Source organism: Peromyscus eremicus, chromosome X (assembly GCF_949786415.1).
Source record: "Peromyscus eremicus chromosome X, PerEre_H2_v1, whole genome shotgun sequence".
Classification (NCBI taxonomy): domain Eukaryota; kingdom Metazoa; phylum Chordata; class Mammalia; order Rodentia; family Cricetidae; genus Peromyscus; species Peromyscus eremicus.
In genome coordinates, this window is record NC_081439.1 from 97,418,483 (window position 1) to 97,440,374 (window position 21,892).

General features: G+C 39.7%; 1 non-coding gene across 1 annotated transcript; it reads left to right on the forward strand.

Moving 5' to 3' along the window:
* The first annotated feature begins 19,492 nt into the window (after nucleotides 1-19,492).
* Nucleotides 19,493-19,651, forward strand: LOC131900323 (U1 spliceosomal RNA). Its single transcript, XR_009376220.1, has one exon. It is a non-coding gene; the product is annotated as a U1 spliceosomal RNA (small nuclear RNA).
* Nucleotides 19,652-21,892: the final 2,241 nt, after the last annotated feature.

Consider the following 21,892-nt stretch of genomic DNA (forward strand, 5'->3'; position numbering starts at 1 on the left):
TTACTCACTTTAAAACATGAAAATATTATAATGAAATATATCTTTCTAAAATAATGGAGAGAGAAATAGATCTGGAACCAGACACATGCTTCTGTATCTTGTGTTTTTAAAAGTTAGCTCCTCTGACCCTTACCATGGAATAAGCACTGGGCCAAATGACCAGGTCCCATGGATGACTGAGAACCATCCATCATTTCTGAATCATTTGTTCCAATGCTTTGACCACAGAATATGTCACCTTCTTTCTATCCTTTTGTTTCTAACATTAACCCACTTCTCCTTGATAGAATCATTAAGCAAATCAACTAGACTGTGGATCTCTCTAACAACCATCCTTCAAACCCTGAAGACTATTAGGAATTCACTTCTCAGACCTCATCTAGCACAGCCACACAAATCCATTTGTAAGTTGTCTCCCTTTCAATATACTGTTTGTAAATATTTTATTATTCTAAATATTGTTATGGAATGTGTCATATTCTCCTGACTATATGATAATGAAAAATTATTGAACCTCCTGATTTCAGTTTCTTAATATTCAAAACAGTTTTAATAATGACTATTTCTTAGAGGGTACTGAGTATTAAATAAAATAAACACAAGTAAAGATGCTTCAAGGGCCTAATATATGACAAGCATTCAATAACTTGGACTATTATTAATATAAATATCATCAATAATTATAGCCTTACATTAGAAAATAACGGATGCACAGCATGCCAAATTAAAGGAATGATTTCTTACAGGTAACATAGTGATTTATTAATATTAGAAGAATTCATTGGGAAAATGAAAATGATCTGGAAAATTAGAATATGAAGTTCACTTTTACCCATTAGTATTTACCTTTAAGTTTAGGAGTGAATGCTGCTTTTGAAGAAGACCAGAGTGACCCGTCTGATGTTCCTCACAACTGTTCCAGGGTGTTGAACAACTCGGAAAGAATCTACATATGCAAATGTATGCACACGCACATAGATTTATGCAGACAAATAAGCATATTCAACAAAAAATATTAAATAATAATGATCTAAATGCAGGATAGGGTAATATGAGTACTGACTTATAAAACAAATATGAGAGGTTTAGAAGTGAGACTTAAGGAAAAATCTTAATAGTGGTGACACTGATTAACTTCATGCTCTTTACCATTTATTTAATTCTTGCACACGCTTTTTTCTTCCCCTAACTCTTCTTCATTTATGTCTACATCTGACACTTAGAGGGTCACCCAGGAGCAAACCCAGAATATATCCTCCCAAATGAACACATAGCTGGAGATCCCCAGTGTTCTCTGTGTATTCAATCACTTTTTAACTTTATACAGTTCATACTCTATACAAGGCAGGCATTGTCCTAACTCTTCTGCACACACTTCTTAGTGAACTCAGCCTTTATAAAGAACTGATGGAGCTGGGGGAGTGGAGAGGAACGCAAGGGTGGGGCACTCTCCTCTAATCCGAGCATTTGGAGTCTGGAACAGGAAGATTTTGAGTTCAATACAGACCTAGGCTAACAACAGAGCCCTGTATTTTGAAAATTAAAAATTTTAAAAAAGCAATAAAACTCTATGAAGAAGCGGGATAAGAGAGTAGGCAGTCCTAATCCTTATTCCCCCACAAAACCACCACACAAAGACATATAGACCAAAATACCTTTAACAGAAATCCAGCATCCAGGTATGCAATCAAAGCATTCAACTATACACAAAGAACTTCTGTGTGTTTGAATTACATGTAAGTTCACATCATATTATTTTCTATTCCTACAGAGTGCCCACCTGTGAATTTCTTCCAAAGTATTCATTACTTCCTAGATGGAAATAGGTAACTAACGAGTGGTGTCTCTAACCTTTATGCTTTTTCCATCTTCCATATAACCTGTGGAACAATAAGACTTTAAGTAGGTCCTTTGGCTCCTCTACTGAGCTGTCACTCAACTTACCAAGGTACAGGCTGTCAGGGAACACTGGCCTTCAGAATTATTATTCTACCTACCTGAAAAAAAATGTAATCAGAATTCCTCCAATGTTTTATTATTTATTTACTTATTCAAATAGCACCTGCCTAACAGTTGTCACAATCTAGTCAGAGATTTTTATTTAGAGATAATGATAAACACCTGCAATTCATCCAGAACATTTCCAAAAACAAACCATGCATTTTTATTGCTAATGAATTGTATGTGTGGTGTAATTATAAGATGGTAGCCGTGGCCCAGGGCCTCATCTTTATTGCTTTATAAAGTTGTTTTATGTATCCAGAGAGACAGTTTTCCAGACAGATAACTGAAATCAATTTAGCCACTTCCCTTTGAGGGACAAAAGAGAAATTTCTCTGGTGTTTCAAACATAGTTGAAAAGCTGTCAGAAGTCCAATTGAGAGGCAAACTTAGTACAAATTGTGTTCACCCATGCAATCACTTTCAAAAGCCCATTCCTCCTTTAAGAGCAGTAAGCTGAAAACTGGCCTTTGTTCCATTATTTTGAGGAGAATGTCTTTACACTAATAGCAATATTTTCAGTAAAAGTTATCCACATAGAGCTTTCTGAATGCTTTCATTTTGCTGCTATGCATCATACTTGGAAGAAAACAGCAGCTAAAATGCCTAACAAGGTTCATTTTGGAGAGCAGTGGTAAACAGACCTCTTCTTCATGGGTCCCAGCAGAAAGAGCTCAGTCTGTGTGTTCAAACCATCAAGTGCCCTCCATTTCCCCAATAGGAGACTTGGATTAAAACCATGTTTACTCTGGAAGTACAATCAAAGAGCTATTGCTACAGCAAATGACAGGGCAGGCCCTTTCCACCAGAGTTCAGCCTGGGCTCAGGATATAAGCCTCATTCATAAGAGTGTATCACCACATTCATGTGACCATACCAGTCACATAGCTTTCCATACTTTTCATGCTTCTCTTGGCTCTCTAGCTTTTTAAGTATCATTCTAACTCCACATAGGAAAGTCATTGCCAGCTCTGTTTTCAGAGAAATGACTATGGTTGCAACACCAAACTCGACCATTAATTACTACTCAGTCTAACCTTGATTTCACATATTTATTTTTGCCAGGAATTTATAGCTTGTTCTTAGGTCTTCCCCTTCTACTGTATCTAGCCTTTGTTACAAGCTGGGAGGAAAGAAGAGAAAAAATTCATGATTAGGCCACCACTTGTAGTTTCTGTTATTATTCTTTTTTTCCTAATCAAGATTTTCTTTTTTACATGATTAATTTCTCCTCTGTGACCCTTTGGAGCCAAGTTATATTAGAAGTTCTTTAGCATTTGCCTGCTGAAGGGAATATATTAATAACCTTTAAATTGTTGATTTTATAATTATCTAAAGCAACATGTCACTGAGTCTCTGGGCATCCATATATTTGTGTTACCTGTTTCTAACTTATATGTACAGTCATTAAATTCACATATGCAAATATCCATGACAAAGTGGGCTTTCTGCATGGCTGCTGTGCTCCTGGAAGGAAAACTCCTCAGGGGCACTTTATTGTATGTATTGACTGTGTATTTCCACTGCTAGGTAAGGTGTAGTCTTATGATACAAAGAACAATCAAGAAGACAGTGAGAAAAAGAAGCAGAAGCAGCCAATGTTCATAAAAAAAACCCTTTAAGGTTAAGTGCTTATGTTATTTCATTCTCCCTACTTCTCTAAGGTACATTACTGGAGGAATAATGGTACAGCACAGAAAGATTTTGTATTAGTCCATTTTCACCAACTATAGTAGGGTATTGACTGGAAAAATTGGAAAGATACTAGATTTACTTCCTTTATTTCTAAAAGCTGTGAAATCCAAGAACTTAGAGCAAGTGTCTGGTAAGGACCTTCTTGCTACACCAGACTATGGTAGTTTAACTTAAACTGTGGGCTGTAAATGCTCTTGAGGTTACATTGAATGCAGGAGTTGCAAAAAGTTGACAACAAGTAAAAGGCTTCTTTTTGGGGTTTTGTTTATCTTGGATTGTGGGAAACGGTCTGTTTGTTTGTTGTTGTAGAAAAGTTATCACTCTATAGCCCACATTGTCCTGGGTCTTCCAGCAAACCTCCTACTTCATTCTACCATGTGCTAGAATTACAAGCGTGATCCATCCCTCCCAGATTATTTAGTAAAAGGTTTCTGAGTGCATATAACAAAAAATTAATTCAAAATCAGATGCATGGGGCTGGAGAGATGGCTCAGTACTTAAGAGTACCTGCTGCTCTTCTAGAGTATCTGGATTAGTACTGGAAATTCTCAGCACCCACATGACAGTTCACAATTCCAGTTCTAAGGAATTTGTTGCCCTTTTCTGACTGCCTTGGACTCCAGTCAAGCACATTACATAAACACACACACACACACACACACACACACACACACACACACACACACACTTTACATACACACACATTCATACATATCTTCAGGCGAAGCACTCATACAAAATAAAATAATTTAAAAATAAAAATTTTTAAGATGTGATTCATAATGAACCTAAGGTTTTTTCTGCAGCTCAGCTGTATTGAGTGCTATCAATATAACCTTGATTCTGAACAAGATGTACACTTTGCCCTTGCCATGCTGTCATCCTTGACACCTAAGAATTAAGTCTAATTAAGATGATTGTCATATTCATTCTAAGTGTTTGCTGGGCTCATTGGAACAATCATGTGGAGAACCATGAATGTCCTAAAACCCTGGAGAAAAGAGGTAAGGTCATTACTAATAACAGGCTAGCTTTAATTTAACCAAAAAGCCAACTTTAGGTTGTCTCTCCATTGGTACACAGATTGAGGTCATTTGTCTGACCTTTAGACCATCTCCCATGGGCCCAACCAGAAACATCTGCCAAAAATACTGTTAGGGTTGAAAGGGTACAACCCAGAAACTATTTTGTTGAAGTCAGTTGTACATATGAACTCACAGTTATTGGGACACCATGCACAAAACATACACAAGCTCACATCAGCCAAAATCCTAGCATCGAAGAGGAGAGGTGGGTACCCTTAGTTGAGGAGCTATTGAAAATTGTTAGCTGTCAGGATTGGGAGAGTTATATTTTGTTAAGGGTGTGGGGCCAAGTAGTACCAGTATGCTCTGGTGGATGGCCTTACACCCAAGAGAACATGGGCAGCACAAACGTGACTTAATGGATTTTTAAAAAAAGGATACAAAGTTGACTAGGTAGGAAAAGGACGGTGGATCTTAGAGGAGATAGGAAAGAAGAGCTAGGTGAATATGATGAAAATCAACTGTATAAGACTCTCCAATAATAAATGTATTTTAAAATAAAAATTAAAAACTGATTACCATATCAACAAGTACATATTGTTTCTATAGCAATTATAACAATATATTTGAATACCCTTTATTTAATGAAGACTGTTACTAATGAAACCAGGTATGACTTTTGTGGTTGTTGTCCTATTGGAAGATTCACTTCCAGGTTACAAGGAGACATTCTGGTGATTTTAAAACAAAGAGCTAGGTACTCTCCACACAGCTATCTAAGGCACCTTCTCAGTCACCTCGGTCACTAAGTTTGGATCACCACTACCTGACTTGTACTAGATAGGATTGTACTCATTAATGTTTGTGAGGGAGATGAGTTTTAAAAAGCCACCATATTATTGCTTGCATTTTAATATTAGATTAATACAAAATTTAGGAGCCAAAGACATGACTCAATGGTTAAGTGCAATGACTGCTCTTACAGAGAACCTGGGTTTGATTCCCAGCACCTACTGTTCATAACTGCCAGTAACTCCTCTTCCAGAGAATCCTGTGCTGTGCACTCTTTTGGCTTCCCCAGGCACCGGTTACACAAATGTTGCACAGACATACATGCAAGCAAAATAAACAAACAAATAATTTTTGTAAAAAATTTGAAGGCTACCTTATGATTCTTATCAAGTTTTATTATGACATATAGAATGTCAATTCTACTTCCTCAATAGCAACTGAAGGGTCTTTCATATTCTGGTGAATCATTCAAGAGCCTTCCCAGTTCCTTCATCTCTGATGGGAAAAATAGCACTTATATTTTTATATAGTTATTACAATGAAATTACCATCAGAAAATTAATATATATATATATAAAAATGGTCAAAAGAGTAAAAAATTATGAATCATAAAACCAGCTAAATTTATGAACCCCTTAAGCTTCCTACCCACCCCAGATTAGAGGATAAATTTCATTATGACTTTGATCCAGGGCACTCTGTTATTTAAATTTTAGGTGATAAAAAGATGTCTTTTATTTAGCCAGACCTGAACACATCATAATGAGTAACAGTAACTTACCTTATGTTGCTTTTAATTTGTCCAGGGTTTAACAACTTTGTATTTTAAGCACCAGCAAGAAAATGCACTTCTTATCTGGGGTAAATTCTAAGCAATGATGCTATAACTGATTAAGTAACTGTGTTCAAAATTCTATAGAGGAGTCTTATAGTCACTGAAGAGGGATAACTTCCTATTCTTTTGTCAGTTCTGCAAGAAGCAAAATCTCCATTGAAGTTATGTTCCTGTTGATAGTAGAAACAAGAAGATTTCTTTCATCCTTCTTAAACTCGTCCTCAAAACTATTGTAACTCCTTTCTTTTTGATTTTTCAAGACGGGGTTTCTCTGCATAGCCCTGGCTGTACTGGAATTTGCTCTGTAAACCAGGCTATCCTTGAACTCAGAGATCCACCTGCCTCTCTCTGCTTCCAGAGTGCTGGAATTAAAGACATGCGCTGCCATACCCAGCTCCTTTGGAAAACTCTTAAAAATTGTGATAAGCATGCTGAAGTGTAGTTCATTTGAGAGCTTCTGGCAAGGGTGCAGTTGGAGAAGGACTCAGTTATCTTTAAGGGGCTGGCTATCGGAAGCTATGGGAGTCCAGCCCCTCGATAGTCCCCTTCCAGGGCCCAGGAAGAATCTACAACCAGCTGATAATTAATCTTTGAAGAAAAGAAATGAATCTATGTACACAAAACTCCTTAGTCCATATACTTTATTATTCTGTGTCGGTTCTCTCTCTACAAGCTTATACTCTGCTCTCATTTTTAGCTCCTTTCTTGCCCAATTTCTCTCTACACTTATCTGTGGTCCCCTCTAGGTTCTATCTTAATTCCTTCATCTAGTTCTGCCCCTTCTAGGTTCTCATACATCTAGTTCTTTTCCATATCACCTCCTCTCCCATCTCCTTCTCCTCTCTCATCTTGTTCTTCCTTATCTTGTTCTTCCCCATCTGGCTCTTCCTCATCTTCCATCTCGTTTCTCTGGTACTCTCTTCTAGCCCTTTAATCTAGTTCTTCCCTGTCTCAGTTTCTTCCTCTCAAGTTCTTACCCATCTAGGTCTTCCATTATCTTTTCTCTTCTCTGTCCCCTCTTGCCCTGGAAGTCCTGGTATATATATACTTACAAGCAGTATTCCCTTAGCAGTGTAAAGCCAGGCTTCCAAGGTCAAATGGAAGGGTGATAAGAATCACATAGAGAGGCAGTAATTATTAATTATCACTTGCAACCCAAAAGGGAAGTGACCAATGGGGGAAAGAATTAACAAAAGGCTAAATTCAGGTAATATCTAAGAAGAGGGATCTTACGCGCTCCACTATAGTCTTAAACATGATTGGTAGAAAGTGTTAAGACTCTATAAGTTGCTAGGTCAATGGGAGAAATTAAACTGCCTTCTTTTTTCCTGTGGCTCCTATCAGTCCAAGCTATCTGCCGTTTTTCTGCAGGGTGGGGGAAAGTGTGCTCAGTCGCTAGGCAACCTGTGTACAGCTAGATGCCTCTGGTGATAGTTAAAGGGAGATCTGGAACTGGAGGTAAGGTTTGGGAAAGGAGGAAGTAAAGCTTAATTGGCACATCCGCCAGGCCTTCTCAAACAGGTAGTCTGGATGCTTAAGTCTGTTCTTAGAGAGTACAAAGGTATCTCTGATAAAGTACTTTCCTCCATCTGGGGATGGACCTGGCCAGATGCTGTCAATGATGATACTTACAGGGAGGCTTGAACTGGGGTTCTGGCTGAGCATAGCTGTTAGCGCAGAAGGTTATCTAAATATTCCTAGAAGTGGTTAGGTAAGGAGTTAGAGGTCTATAAAGTTAGTAAGGCTGTAAGAAAAGAGGGTCTGAGCTAAATTGTGTAAATCTATTACTTAATGTCCACCTGATCTAGGTGGTGTCTCCTTGTGGAATTTATCTTAAATCAGGAGACTTGCATGTGAACTGTTATTACTGTTAGTCCTTGAAAGTGGCCAAGGGAGATATCTGATTCCAGAGAAAGCCTTTCCTGAGGCTGTTCTCCAAATATCTAGAATGTGTATGTCCAGAGAGTGATCAGTCCACACTGTTAGCCCTTCTTAGGGAAAAATCAATTGGGAAAACTATGAAGGCACATATGATTTTCATAACAGAATACAGCTGATATATAACAAGCCAAATAACACCAAAAGCTCCTTGGAATTTGGCTTGCTCCAGGTAGTGACTTTGCCATAACCAGCTGAGTTCTTATGATATATTCCTGCAGCCTGCAGCAGCTGGCTACTGGGAGTTTGACCATGCTCCAGTGAGTATATTGACAACACAAATTATAGGTTGTTGTCATCATCATCATCATCTTCTTCCTCCTCCTCTTCCTCAGGGGAAGACCTGGGAGGGTGGGGAAGTAAGTGTGATGGGTTGTATAATGTAAAATTTCCAAATAATAAAACCATTATGTTGGAAAAAAATCTTAACTTTCCTCTCTGTTTCTTTAAGTTGAAATTAAGGCCTAACTGCCCCTTTCTTAAATTTTTAAATTTACAACCTGGTGGTGGTGGCTCAAACCTTTAATTGCAGCCACTGGGAAGCATGAAGGTAGGTGGATCTCTGAGTTCAAGGCTACCCTGGTCTATAAAGTTTCAGGACAGCCAGGGTTACACAGAGGAAATCCTGTCTCAAAAAACCAAAATATATAAACAAAATAAATTTACACTATGTCAATTTTGTAATATAGTTTTTCTCAATTTTTTTAAACTTTTGGTAGGAAAAATTTCTAAGCAATTCATTTTACAGCTTATAAATCCTTCTTAATTTTGATTCACAAACTCTACTTTCCATCTATAATAGCTGTTGTTTCCAATTTTCCTTCCCTTAGTAACACACAGAGGCCAAGAAGCTATATACCTTGGATGATTTTCCAGACTAACTTGCATAACACATTCCTCTTTCTGTCTGGTACAATCTCATCTGTCTCCCTTTCTCCCTCCCTCGATCCTACATGATGAACAGGTAACTTAGCTGTATTTTATTTTACTAATTCAGCTATCAATGTCACAAACAAAGACAAAATATTTCCTAATTTCATTTTGCTGGTAAATATTAAATATCTATCGTAAATTGCCAGGTTATGTACAATATATTCATTTAGGGATGTATGTAGTAATTGCAAAGAGAGAGAGAAAAAACAGACAGACAGACAGACAGAGAGACAGAGAAGATATCAAGATAGTTGACTGGCTTTGGCTTCACTTTTATTCTTCACTGAATGGGGCCAGGACCCCAAGGCCAGAAGTAAGGAACAAAGGCAAACTGAGCTTACCATGGGAATGAACTGCTCTGAGCCTATTTTGGAAGACTCATAAGACAAATTCAGAGAATCTCAAAAACAAAATACAATCTCCTCTTGGAGAAGCAATGGCTTAAAAAACAGCAACTTTCCATAGTCAAGGGAATCAAAGCAGCTTTTCCATGCAAACAGTTAGCCTGGGCTCACTCATCTTCTCATGAGCCCTCTCCAAATGCTCCCCAAAGGTCACTGTCATGTGGATAAGGGGATAGACTTACTGAATTGTGGTCCTGAAGAAAAATTCTGAGGCCAATGAAGAAAGTACAAAGAGGAACATTTTAGAAGAATGAAACGAGTAAACTTTTAAAATAAAATGTTACTGGTAATTTATATAGTAGATAATTTGGCCATTTATACAATTCAATAGGTTTTAATAGAATAAATTTTGAAGCATAAAAGTAGACTGAAAATCTAACAGGTTACTCACGGAATCAGCTTTTGAGCAGGAGCTGGGAAAATTCTTACCAAGAATGTACCGAAAAGAACTTAAGGACAAATGTAAAAGTAGTTTCATGGTTTGTTTTATGGACCCCCAGCTGTCCTTGACTATCTTTTTCTAAATGGTCTCTAGCTAGTAACTGTTTATATTTATGATCTTTTCTGATGGTGTTGCTTCATTCAGACATCCCTACTTCACCTTTTTTCCCTTCAGCTCCTAGGTCAGCTAAGGACTATTTTGGGCTGATGGAAAGCACCCATATGCCCTTTCCCACCTAAGTGCAAAACATTGATTTTTTTCAGACTGCATGTTGCTTGCCCACCTAGACACTTCATGCTACAAGCAGCTTTTGTCTCCATTTCAAAGATGGAGGATGATTCTGCCCCTTGGTGGACACATGAATGGTACCATAGTCCAGCATCACACATATGGAACAGAATGATAAAAGACATATTCCTAAAACTAGGTTATCAATGTAAATTGGGACTATAGGAACACATTAGCATATTAAAATCTAATCAGGGAATCTAAATCCAAGAAATTATAAAACACCCAGACAAAGAAACAGGTGTAATTCCTTCACTCAGACTCCATAAACAAGTGGACACACCACACTGCAACAGTCATGGCCCCTAATGGCCCACTATATAATTGCCGTGTGTGTGTGTGTGTGTGTGTGTGTGTGTGTGTGTGTGTGTGTGTGTGTATCTGTGTGTCATCTGTCTGTGTCTGTATGTCTAAGAACTAGTAGGCAGAAGGATCCTGACTGTCTTAGGGGCTTCAGCTCAACTTGGTCTCTTCTGACCACAGACTACTCAAATGCCAACTGTCCATCTGTCTGTTGACCTTTCTGGATCTCCTGTCCACCTGCATCTCTAACACCCCTCCCTGCCCCAGTCTTTCACCTTATGTTTGCAGTTGAACTCAAACCTGTGAGCCAGCAGCAGCAAAAGCATACCTTCCACTGTCTTTGTGCTAACTGAAAGCATACAGGAAGATACGTTGAGATCAGCCTGACCTGAGCCATACCTCTAGCTGCTTAATTATCTTCATCTCTCAGACCTCTTTTGGACTCTTCTGTGGCCTATCAAACCTTACAGACTCCACGTGCTATTAGCCATCTCTATCAAAAAAGGCAGGCTTACTTGACAAATCCCTGCCAGCAAACCTGCAGTACCTCCTCAATTTGTTTTTATTCGATAAGCTCAGACATTACAGAAGGGCACAATTACAACCATAGATGTTTCTAACATAGCATACTTAGGACAATTCTCTGGTTGAGATCGCATTAATATAAAATTAAAATGTCTTCTGTGCTCCTTTCAAACGGGTTTTCCAATCCACTCTGATTTATCCTGCTCCTTCAGTTCCTTGAGGCTTTTCTGACCTTGGCCTTTTGTGTAGGTGAATCCTGTTGCTTTTCATTAAATTGGTCTTAGAGGTACTTTCTTCAGGATTGCTGACTCACTGCTCTGACCTTTGATTTGGACTCCAGATTTCCTACATTATCTGTAACATTTAAATACTCAAGCTCCAAAAACAGGCTGCATTTAAATCCAGGCTTCTGTGCTTATGACCTTAGACAAAATAGCTGTCCTCCCAAGAATTCAATTCCTTCCCCTAACAGGTCGGAGAGAAAAGGAAGCCCTACAGAATTGGGTTGCTATAGATAGTAAATGAGGTCTATAAAAGGCCAAACATGTATTACCAACATTTCCAAGCATCAGGGATTTTCTAAGAAAAGTTGAGGCAGCCCTTAACAAGCATTCCTTTGGGTGTCTGTGACTCCTCATTTAGCCTCGGTGCTTTCAGAATATCTCCTTGCAGTTTCTTCTTATGACATTTTATTTACTGTCCGGCCCATAGGATTATTATTACACTTCTATATACCTTGAACTCCTCCAAAAGAAATATAAGTGGCTTATTGTGAAAGGGCATGATATTGAAACTGAACCCATACCATTTCCCTCTCTATGAGCTATAGACATGGCTATGTTTTATAAACATGTTTCATGGAATTTCACCCCTTCTGCCTTGTAAGATGAGGACAAAGGAAGGTGTACTAGAAGTGGGCCCTCGCCAGGCAAGAAATTTGCCAGTCTTGAGCATAGAGGTCTCCAGAACTGTTAAAAACAAATCTCCAAAAAAAAAAAAAACCCAAATCTCTAAGCTTAAATCTCTTAACTTCTAAGCGTATGGCAATTTTCTTATAGCAAACACAACAAAGACCCTGTTAGAGTTCATCTAATTATCCATGTTTCTGAGATATAGTTTCAAAGAGCAGGGAATAAGGGCCTGGAGTCAATCCATCTTAATTTAAGCCCACATCTACTATTTATCATGTGATCTTAATAAAGCTACTGTTTGCCTCCATTACCTTAATGAAAAGTAGAGATGATGCTGATAATAATAGCCTCCAGGTCGTTACAGTTTATGCAAAGCATGTGTGGAACAATATACTTTATTGCTATCTGCCAGGCCCATAGTATCAAGCAATGTTTAACTGATAGTATATAACTCTTAGCACAACACTTTCCAGGCCAGGAAAGAAGACAAAGAGGCATGCAGAGATACCAACATGTGCAACAGATAGAACTTATGACGAAATTTCATGAACAGAAGGAGTAAACAGCCTATAGTTCTACAACTTTGCTACAGGAAGTTCAATAGGGAAGCCTGGAAGGAAAAGAACAGGGTCTACCTAGGTTTTTGTTCCAGAGTGCTACAGAATTATCAAATGCACCTAAGAAATCTCCTAAGTGTCTTTAATAGACATAGACTAGGAATGGGGGTGAGCTACAATCAATACTTCACAGGTTATGTTACACAGCTTCTGCCACATCTTTGATATATGTGATAGATAATCTTGGTTGTCAACTTGTCTGCATCTAGAACCATCTAAAACTCAAGGGGCTGGGCATTCATGTGCAAGATTTTTTTTCCTTTGGTTTTTTGAGTCAGGGTTTCTTTTTGTAGCCCTGGCTGTCCTGGAACTTGCTCTGTAGACCAGGCTGGCCTCAAACTCAGAGATCTGCCTGCCTCTGCCTCCCAGGTGCTGGGATTAAAGGTGGACACCACCACCACCCAGCTGCAAGAGTTTCTTAATCAGATTATTTACATCAAGAGGACCTACCCTAAATCTGGGGGGCATCTTCTATTGGCAGCTGAGATAGGAGGATGTGGAAGAAAGAAACTTTTCTTTTTTTGTGCTTGCTTTCACTCTTCCTGGTAATTTCATCTGTTCTGTTGCTGCAGAATACCTTCACCAACATTCAAACCAACTTCTGCAAGATTCCAATGGACTGAAGACCCAAGAATCCTCTAGAACTGCAGCACATTGGAACTGAGGAGACGTACAGCCTATTGGATTCTTGACTTTTTCATCATCAGACAGCTACTGTTGGACTACCAAGAACACATCCTGCAAGTCAGTCTTATACACCTCTTTTAACACACACATACACACACACACACACACACACACACACACACACACACATTCATTCATTCATTCTATCAGTTCTGTTCCCTATGAGAACCATGACAGATACAACATGTAACCTTGGGCCCCCATTTGTTTTCTCAAAGCCCCTTATATATACCATTCTAAAAATAGGTAGACTCGTTATTTTCTGAATGTTTGGGCCTATAGAAACTCATACACTGAAATCTAATCTTAGTACTATAGAAAATAGGGAGAGACTTGAAAGTTCATTAAGTCAAGAGGGCAGATACCTCATAAATGGAATTAATTTACTCACAAAAAGAAGCCCAAGTAATTAGGAGTTGTGCTACATGCATTTAAGCCCCAGTATTTGCAAGGCACAGGATGGCAGCTCTCCTCTGTGAGTTCAAGTTTAGCCTAGTCTATAAGGTTCCAGGACAGCCAGACAGCCAGTCACATGGTGAAATCCTGATTTTAAAAAAAGGAAAGAAGAGCTAGGAGGAGGTGGCATACACTTTTAGCACTCAAGAGTGAGAGGCTAAAAGTGGATCTCTGTGAGTTTAAGGCCAGCCTGGTCTACAATGGGAGTTCCAGGACAGCCAGAGCTGTTAAACAGAGAAACTGTCTCAAGAAAGAAAGAAAGAAAGAAAGAAAGAAAGAAAGAAAGAAAGAAAGAAAGAAAGAAAGAAAGAAAGAAAGAAAGTCCAAGTGATCATCTCATCTCCCTTTTATCATTTGACAGCACAGTTAGAAAGCACAATCTTCAGAAAACGGAACAAGTTGTTGCCAAACATAGAGTCTTTTGGTGTGTTGTTGTCTTTGATTTTCTATATGTATCATAGTTACTGTCCTAGTGATGTCAAGAGACACCATGACCAAGGCAGCTTATGAAAGGAAGCATTTAATTGAGGGCTTGCTTAAAGCTTCAGAGGGTTAGTTCATGACCATCATGATGGGTAGTGTGAGGACAAGCAGGCTGGCATAGCACTAGAGCAGTAGCTAACAACATACATTCTGGTACCAGGCAGCAGGCAGAAAGAAGAGATCAACTTTGCCTGGCACAAAGCCCACCCACTCCAACAAGGCCACACCTCCCTCAATAAGGTCAAACCTCCCAATCCTTCCTAAACAGTTCCAGAATTGGGGAGAAAATATTCAAACATATGAGCCTATGAGGAGCCATTCTCACTTAAACCACAATGTATTATTTATAAATTACCTAATGTAAGCTATTTTATTACAGCCTCCCAAATGGACTAAGACAATCACATTTGATGCTCGAATTTGGTGAAAGATCACAATATTTCTCTCAATCCTTACCTTTACAAGGCCTAGCAAAGAGAGAAGAATGACTTTTCTGGTCTTAATCCCACAGGGCTATGTGTGAACTGGATTCAAACCAGAATCTCAAATAATGACTTCTGGTTTAGGTTATACTGCCCTCCAACAAGCTCTTTTAGAAAACTAAGGTTTGGAGTCAAATTTGTTTTTACACTAACAAGTTGTATAACCTTGGATAAGTTAATTATTCTTGAATAGACTTCATTTTTCTCCACAATAAAATGGGGGAAATTTAGTACCTACTTCATTGCATATTTTTATCAACAGAATGTAAAACATATAATTCACTTAACTCAGCACTTAGCACAGAATAAATGCTAAAGCAAATGTGCCCTATTGTTACAGTTTACCCACATTGTACCATATCTAGGAAAATAAGAAACAGCAAAAGAAAAGGAGGGGGAAAAAGTTAATAAAAGCATTACATGAGTTTTTGAAGAGGTTTCAGTTCAGTGTCATTAGAATGACATGTGGACATCAAGTGCAACTATACATTCATTCTGGTAGAAAGAAGAGAACAACTTTACCAGGCAAGGGAAAAGGCAGTATCAAAATGGATTAAAGCTAGAGCTGATATCAGGCAAAGGATCCCAGAGGAAAACGTGTTAGATTTTTTTTCAAGGAGATCTAGCGTTCTAGACGTGGAGATCTAGAACTGATAAGGTAGAGGAATCTGTTATTTGGCTCTGCATTCTCCAGAGCTATATACTGAATAACATTCCCTTTAACAATGCCTGTTATACAGGGTGAGTAAGGCTGATGCAGGCAAAAGCCAAGTTAGAAGGCATTGGCTTAAAGGGATAAAGACCTTAGTTGTCTAAATGCACATTATTGGGCATCTACTGTATGCATGCCATCTGATAGGATCTCAATGTTTATGTTACAGGAAAATTGACATTTTAAGTCAGGAATAGTGCCGAATGCTGGTAACATTAGCATGTGGGAAGCCACGTCAGCTCAAAAGAGGCAGGGGCCACTGTCTTCCCTAGCTGACCCTTGGTGCCTGCTTTTCTGCACACTCTCAGTTCATTGAAGAGTTGAAAAATTACACCAGTCCATTGCTGAGTCTATGAACAGAAAAGGAGGGACTCTCAAGCCATTGGACATACACTAGGAAAGGCTTTGTGTCCTGATCTGGGTGGAGGGTTGGTGGTGGGGCTATCTGGGATATACCTTCTTAAAATATGCTGAAATCCTAACATCTATGGTGTTATGGGGGGGGGGGTCTTAGAAAGAAAGAAAGCAATTGTGTAATAGGACTCTACTAGCATTCTTTTAAAAATATTGTGTGTGTGTGTGTGTGTGTGTGTGTGTGTGTGTGTGTGTGTGTGTGCATGAGTATATGTATGTGTACCATGTTCTTGCATGACCCCTCAGAGGCTAGAAAAGGGCATTGGATCAGTTACAGGAGGATATGAGTCACCCATTAAGGGTGCTGGGAACAGAAACTAGGTCCTCTACAAGAGCAGCCAGTACTCTTAACCTGTGAGACATCTCTGCAGCCCCTCTAATAGCCCTTTTAACAAGACCAGTCCATTCATAAAAGTGTCCTTATTAAAGGCCCAGGAGAGAAATCTCTCACATGAGGACACAGTGAAAAGCATCCATCTATGAAGAAGAGAACATGCAGTCATCAAACATCAACTCTACTAGAACCCGATTTTGAACTTTCCAGCTTCTAGCATGGTTAAAGAAAAAAGTACTTTTTTAAAAAATAAACTATCCAGTTTATGGTATCTTATTATAGCAGCCAATCTCCTTATGATATCTTAAGACAGCAATATATTCCCAGATGCTGTAGTTCTGCTATGGCCATACATACAGCATTCTTCATCCTCTCAATAATTATTGCATGTCTCCTATTTGTGAAGTATTGGACTGTGAGCTAAATGTTAGAGAAAAAAAAAAGAAAAAGGCACTTTTGTTTTAAAGCAGCCTATTTCATGTTCTTCAGTCAAAGGCTTCTTTTATTGAACTCCCTGCCTTCACTCTTACTCAAATACTGGTAAACAGGTAGCTGCTGCTTCCAGATTTGCATCATCTGTGACCTCACTAGTCACAGAATTAGCTTATGTGAACTCAGGCTTAAGTGAGAATACTGTTCTCTTACATATTCTTTCTATGATTTCATTTATATTTCTCTCTGTCTCTCTCTTTCTCTGTGTCTCTGTGTGCGTGTATGTGTGTGTGTGTGTGTGTGTGTGTGTGTGTGTGTGTGTGTGTTGATTTTTTAAGACAGTGTTTCTATGTGTCCTGGAACTCACAGAGATCCACCTGTCTCTATTTCCTGAGTAGACAATTAAAAGCATGCCACCAGGCCCAGTTTATTTTTTTCATTTTTAATTAGCTCTTTGAGAATGTTATACAGTGTATTTTGCTCATATTCACTCATCTCAGCTCCTTCAACACCCATCTCCCCTTCCCTAGCCATCCAATTTTATGTCCTTTTTTCATGTCTTCACAATACTTTCCCGAAGCTGACCTTCCACTAGCTCATGGCCTTTACAACAATATTTCAAAGACCTCGAAAGATTCACAAGGGGCTAGAGTACCCCTGAAATCATTCAGTTTAAATTACAAAATAATTATGTTTTTAAGTTTCTTTCAAGATGTAGTAAAGTGATACACTGAACTGGAATATAATCCTGATTGTAATACATTGGAAATTACTAGATCATTAATCGGTTAGGTTAATTAGCTTCTGGTGCAAATCTTGATTGAAAGCTACTCCTACCATCTCTATTTAATTCAAGTGTCCTTTGAGATTGCAAGTTTAGCTGTCCAAAACACTGTTTCTATTTTCAACTTATCTTTGTAAATTAGAATATCTGGACACTTTGAAAATAAAACCTTACAGAAAAATAAATTAGATACTGAAGTTGAATATAATAATATAACAATCTTCCAGAACACCCCATTTCAAAGGTTGCTATTCATCATAACTTCATTCACATATTTATTATATCCTAAGTAAATATTAGGAATTTTAACTTAAATATTCTAACATGAGTATACATAATACAGCACTACGTAAGATTCTATTTGAACTCGGGAGGCAGAGCCAGGTGGATCTCTGTGAGTTTGAGGGCACCCTGGGCTACAGATCAAGTTCCAGGACAGGCTCCAAAGCCACACAGCAAAACCTTGTCTCTAAAAACCCAAAAAAAAATCTATTTGATTGAAAATTGTTAAAAATGAAACATAGAAACCACTACCAAAATCACATTCTGAATTGCCCACAGTGGAATATGGTAGAGCACTTGCCTAGCAAGTACAAGGCCCTGGATTCAGTCCCCAGCTCTGGAAAAAAAATAAAGAAAAGAACTGAAGTGTTATCTCTCACTAGATGTCACAGCCTATGCTCTAACCCAGGTTTAGTCACCAATCTTCAATATGCCAACCCAAAGACACAAACAAATTAATAGTGGAAAGCAGGGACAAAGATAACCAGGGACAGCCCCTTGCCCCCAAGTCAGTCTTACTGGGTAGCCAAAGTGAGATTAAACTTGAAGTAGAAAGCCAAGAATCTGCACAACTAGGAGCCCCACTCAAGGTATGGTCCCACTCACCCATGACGCATCAGAGTCTGGGCTCCAATGTCATCAAGTTGTTAGAATTACATGAAATCTCTTTCCTGGACACTGTTAGTTTCCACTGCAGCAGCAGCAGCCTGCCTCTGCCAAAGCAGTTAAGTCATCACCTGTTGCCAGGTACCTTTCCACCATCAGCTATGTGACATGTGCGTCCCCTAAAAGTACTCACCAGGCACAGCTCGCTATCTTGTCTCTTGCTCCTCTTCTTCCTCTTGTTTCTTCCCTGTCTGTCTGTCTGCCTGCCTGTCTCTCTCAAGTCCTCACTCTGACAGGACATGACCTTTCACTCTCCCAATCTACTCCCCCAATAACCCTCTTGCACTAACTCTATTGTGTGTGGTATATTTGCTTAATGGCGGACCTTGGCAGGGCCCACTAAAAGGTACCCACTTCACCTTTCTTTATTTTTATCATTACAGAGACAAGTTCTCTCTCTGGTTGACGCCTTTTCCTTTTTCCCAGCATGAGATTCTTGGGAAAATTCCCATTTTGGGGGTGTCTATTGTTTCAATGGTCTGATACTGAGACAGAAGTATTCTTTTAGCATGTCCTCACAGGAGGGCCTTTTCAGTGCACTCTGACTATTGTTAAGGATCTTAAACCTCACATCTTACAGGCATTGCTCATATACAAGGACCACAGCACTTCTCTCTGCCCACTACAAATATAATTGACTCTGTTCTCCTACCATGTTGGCTACCCACTCTTTGAAGTAGTTAGACAAACCTTTGAAGAATATAAAGTACAGATGATCATGCACATAGTTGCTTTCTGAAAGCTTGAAAACATGAGTCAAAAGTACATTAAAGCATCCAACTCATCAAGGCTTAGCAGCACAGTCCACAGCAGAGTTTTAGTTGCTTCTCTACCTAATCAGAGTTCTGAATGGAAAGTGTAGCTCACTGCAAATGTCCAGCATCAAAAGGCAGGCTCACAGTGAATATCAATAGCCAGGGAAAAAATTTAAATTCAAAATAAGTTTAACTTTTAGAAAATGCATATGGCTTTCACCTCTGTACCATTATAAACTATAAGCTCAACACCTTGGCTTGGGGACCATCGTGATTCTGCTTAGAAGATTGGACAGATACTTACCTGGCAGGGGAGACACCATGATCAAGCAGGTGGTTTTCCCAGGGCGAGGCTCACCCATTGCACTTGGGGTGTGTTGACCCCTGCGATTTCCCCAAATGCGGGAAACTCGACTGCAAAATTTATGGTAGTGGGGGACTGCGTGCGCGCAAAATAAATAAATAAATAAATAAATAAATAAATAAATAAATAAATAAAAGAAGATTGGACAGAGGATAGTGGCAAAGACGTTCTCAGAACAAAAGGAAGGCAACATGGCATACTCAGTATCAGCGTGTGCATGTGTGACTCTGTCACGATCTGCTGACACAGAGCACCAAACCAAAGTGTATATTATCATATAAGGGAAGATAAAAGGACAAAAATGCAAAGGGAAACTAACAAAAGATATCTAGAGCTATACCTGCTGTGCTTGGGGCTCAGCCTTTGAGTGTTAATCCTCAGAGCTGGTGCTGGTACCCATAAATGTTGCTTCCTGGCAGAAAGACTCATTGTCCCATCTTTCTGTACAAGAATCTCACAGAGCTCCTTATTCGGGAATCAAAGAAGCTAAGTTTTGGGTCATCCATTACTGTTTTCTCTCACCATAACCTGTCCCATCTTTTAACTTATAAAGGCTTACAAACTTTACCTCCTTCCCGAGTTCTTTCTCTCCAGGTGGCATTACTAGAGGATGCGACGCTTACTTTCCGGACCTGTCCACCTCTCAGTATTTCAAGCCTCCTTCCTCAACCTAACGCTAACTATTCTCCTTCTCATTCCTGCACTGAAACCTTAGAAGAGCTGTTACCTCACCCTTCACACATACAGGAGGGCACATTGCCTCAGGCTACTTATACCTGGTACACAGATGGCAGCTCCTTCTTATATGAAGGGACCCGTAAAGCAGGTTATGCCATAGTGTCAGATACTGAGACAGTGGAGGCACAGGCATTACCCACACACACCACTAACCAGCAGGCTGAGCTGATAGCTCTCACCCGTGCCTTCCAATTGGCACAGGGACAATCCCTAAATGTTTACACAGACTCCAAATATGCTTTTCATATCCTCCTGTCCCATGCTGCTATTTGGAGGGAGCGTGGCCTTCTCACAACAAAAGGGGGATCCATATCTAACTCAGGCCAAATAATGGCCATGCTGGAGGCTTCCCACCTCCCCAGGGCTATAGGAATTGTCCACTGCCGGTCTCATCAGACCGATAGCTCCATCATCTCTAGGGGAAACAACCGGGCTGACCAGGCAGCCAGGACAGCGGCCCTCCAGGGCCAAGTCTCACCTCACCCACCACAGGGAATCCATACAGTACAGCCTACACCCTCACAGGGAACTCCAGACACAAGACAAATTCTTTCCTATCTACACCAGCTCTTTCATCCTAATAATCTTGCTCTGTCTCAATTCGTAAAAGCTCACCTGCAGCCCACCTCGGAGGATTTACAGTTCTTAAGAACTATTACTGCCTCTTGTGAGATCTGCCAAAAAACAGATCCCAATACCAAGTACAGGAGTCAGCCTTTTCCCACCCACCAGGCTAGAGGTTCCCTTCCAGGGACTGACTGGCAGCTCGATTTTATTCATATGCCCACCGTCAGGAAAGTTAAGTATCTCCTTGTGATGGTGGACTCATTTTCAAATTGGGTGGAGGCATATCCGGTTTCTAATAAGCGGGCTCAGACAGTTGCAGACCTCCTTCTCCGAGAAATTATTCCTCGGTTCGGAGTCCCTGCTTCTCTCCAGTCTGACAATGGCCCAGAATTCACTTCTCAGGTTTCTCAGACACTAGCTAAGGCGTTAAATATTCCCTGGAATTTTCATATCCCATACTGTCCTCAATCCTCAGGAAAGGTGGAGCGTACCAACCAGTCTTTAAAAACTATTCTTACTAAGATGTCACAGGAACTTCATCTCGACTGGGTAAGATTATTGCCTCTAGCTCTCCTCAGGCTCAGGGCTCTTCCTAAAAAGCCTCTTTCAATCTCTCCGTTTGAACTAATGTATGGAAGGCCAGTTCTAACACCAGGTCTTTTATCCAAACCTCCAACTATTCCAGATAGCCTGTTAACTCCTCTTTTATGTCACCTGAGGTCTATTCTATGGAGCTATGCAGACTGTTCATTACCTCAGCCGTGTGACAATAATTGTCCACCTCCAATACATATTGGGGATCAGGTTCTTCTCTTTCCTCCAGGCCAGCGCCCTTCACCCCTTTCCCCCAAGTGGCAGGGACCCTTCAAGGTAATTCTTGTGACTCCTACAGCTGCTAAACTTGAGGGCTTTCCTCACTGGGTCCACCTGTCACATCTAAAACCTTTTATCTCACCTCCATCCCAGAAAAATCTCTCTTCATATACAGTGAAACAAACAGGGCCTCTCACTCTCAAGCTCCAGAGGA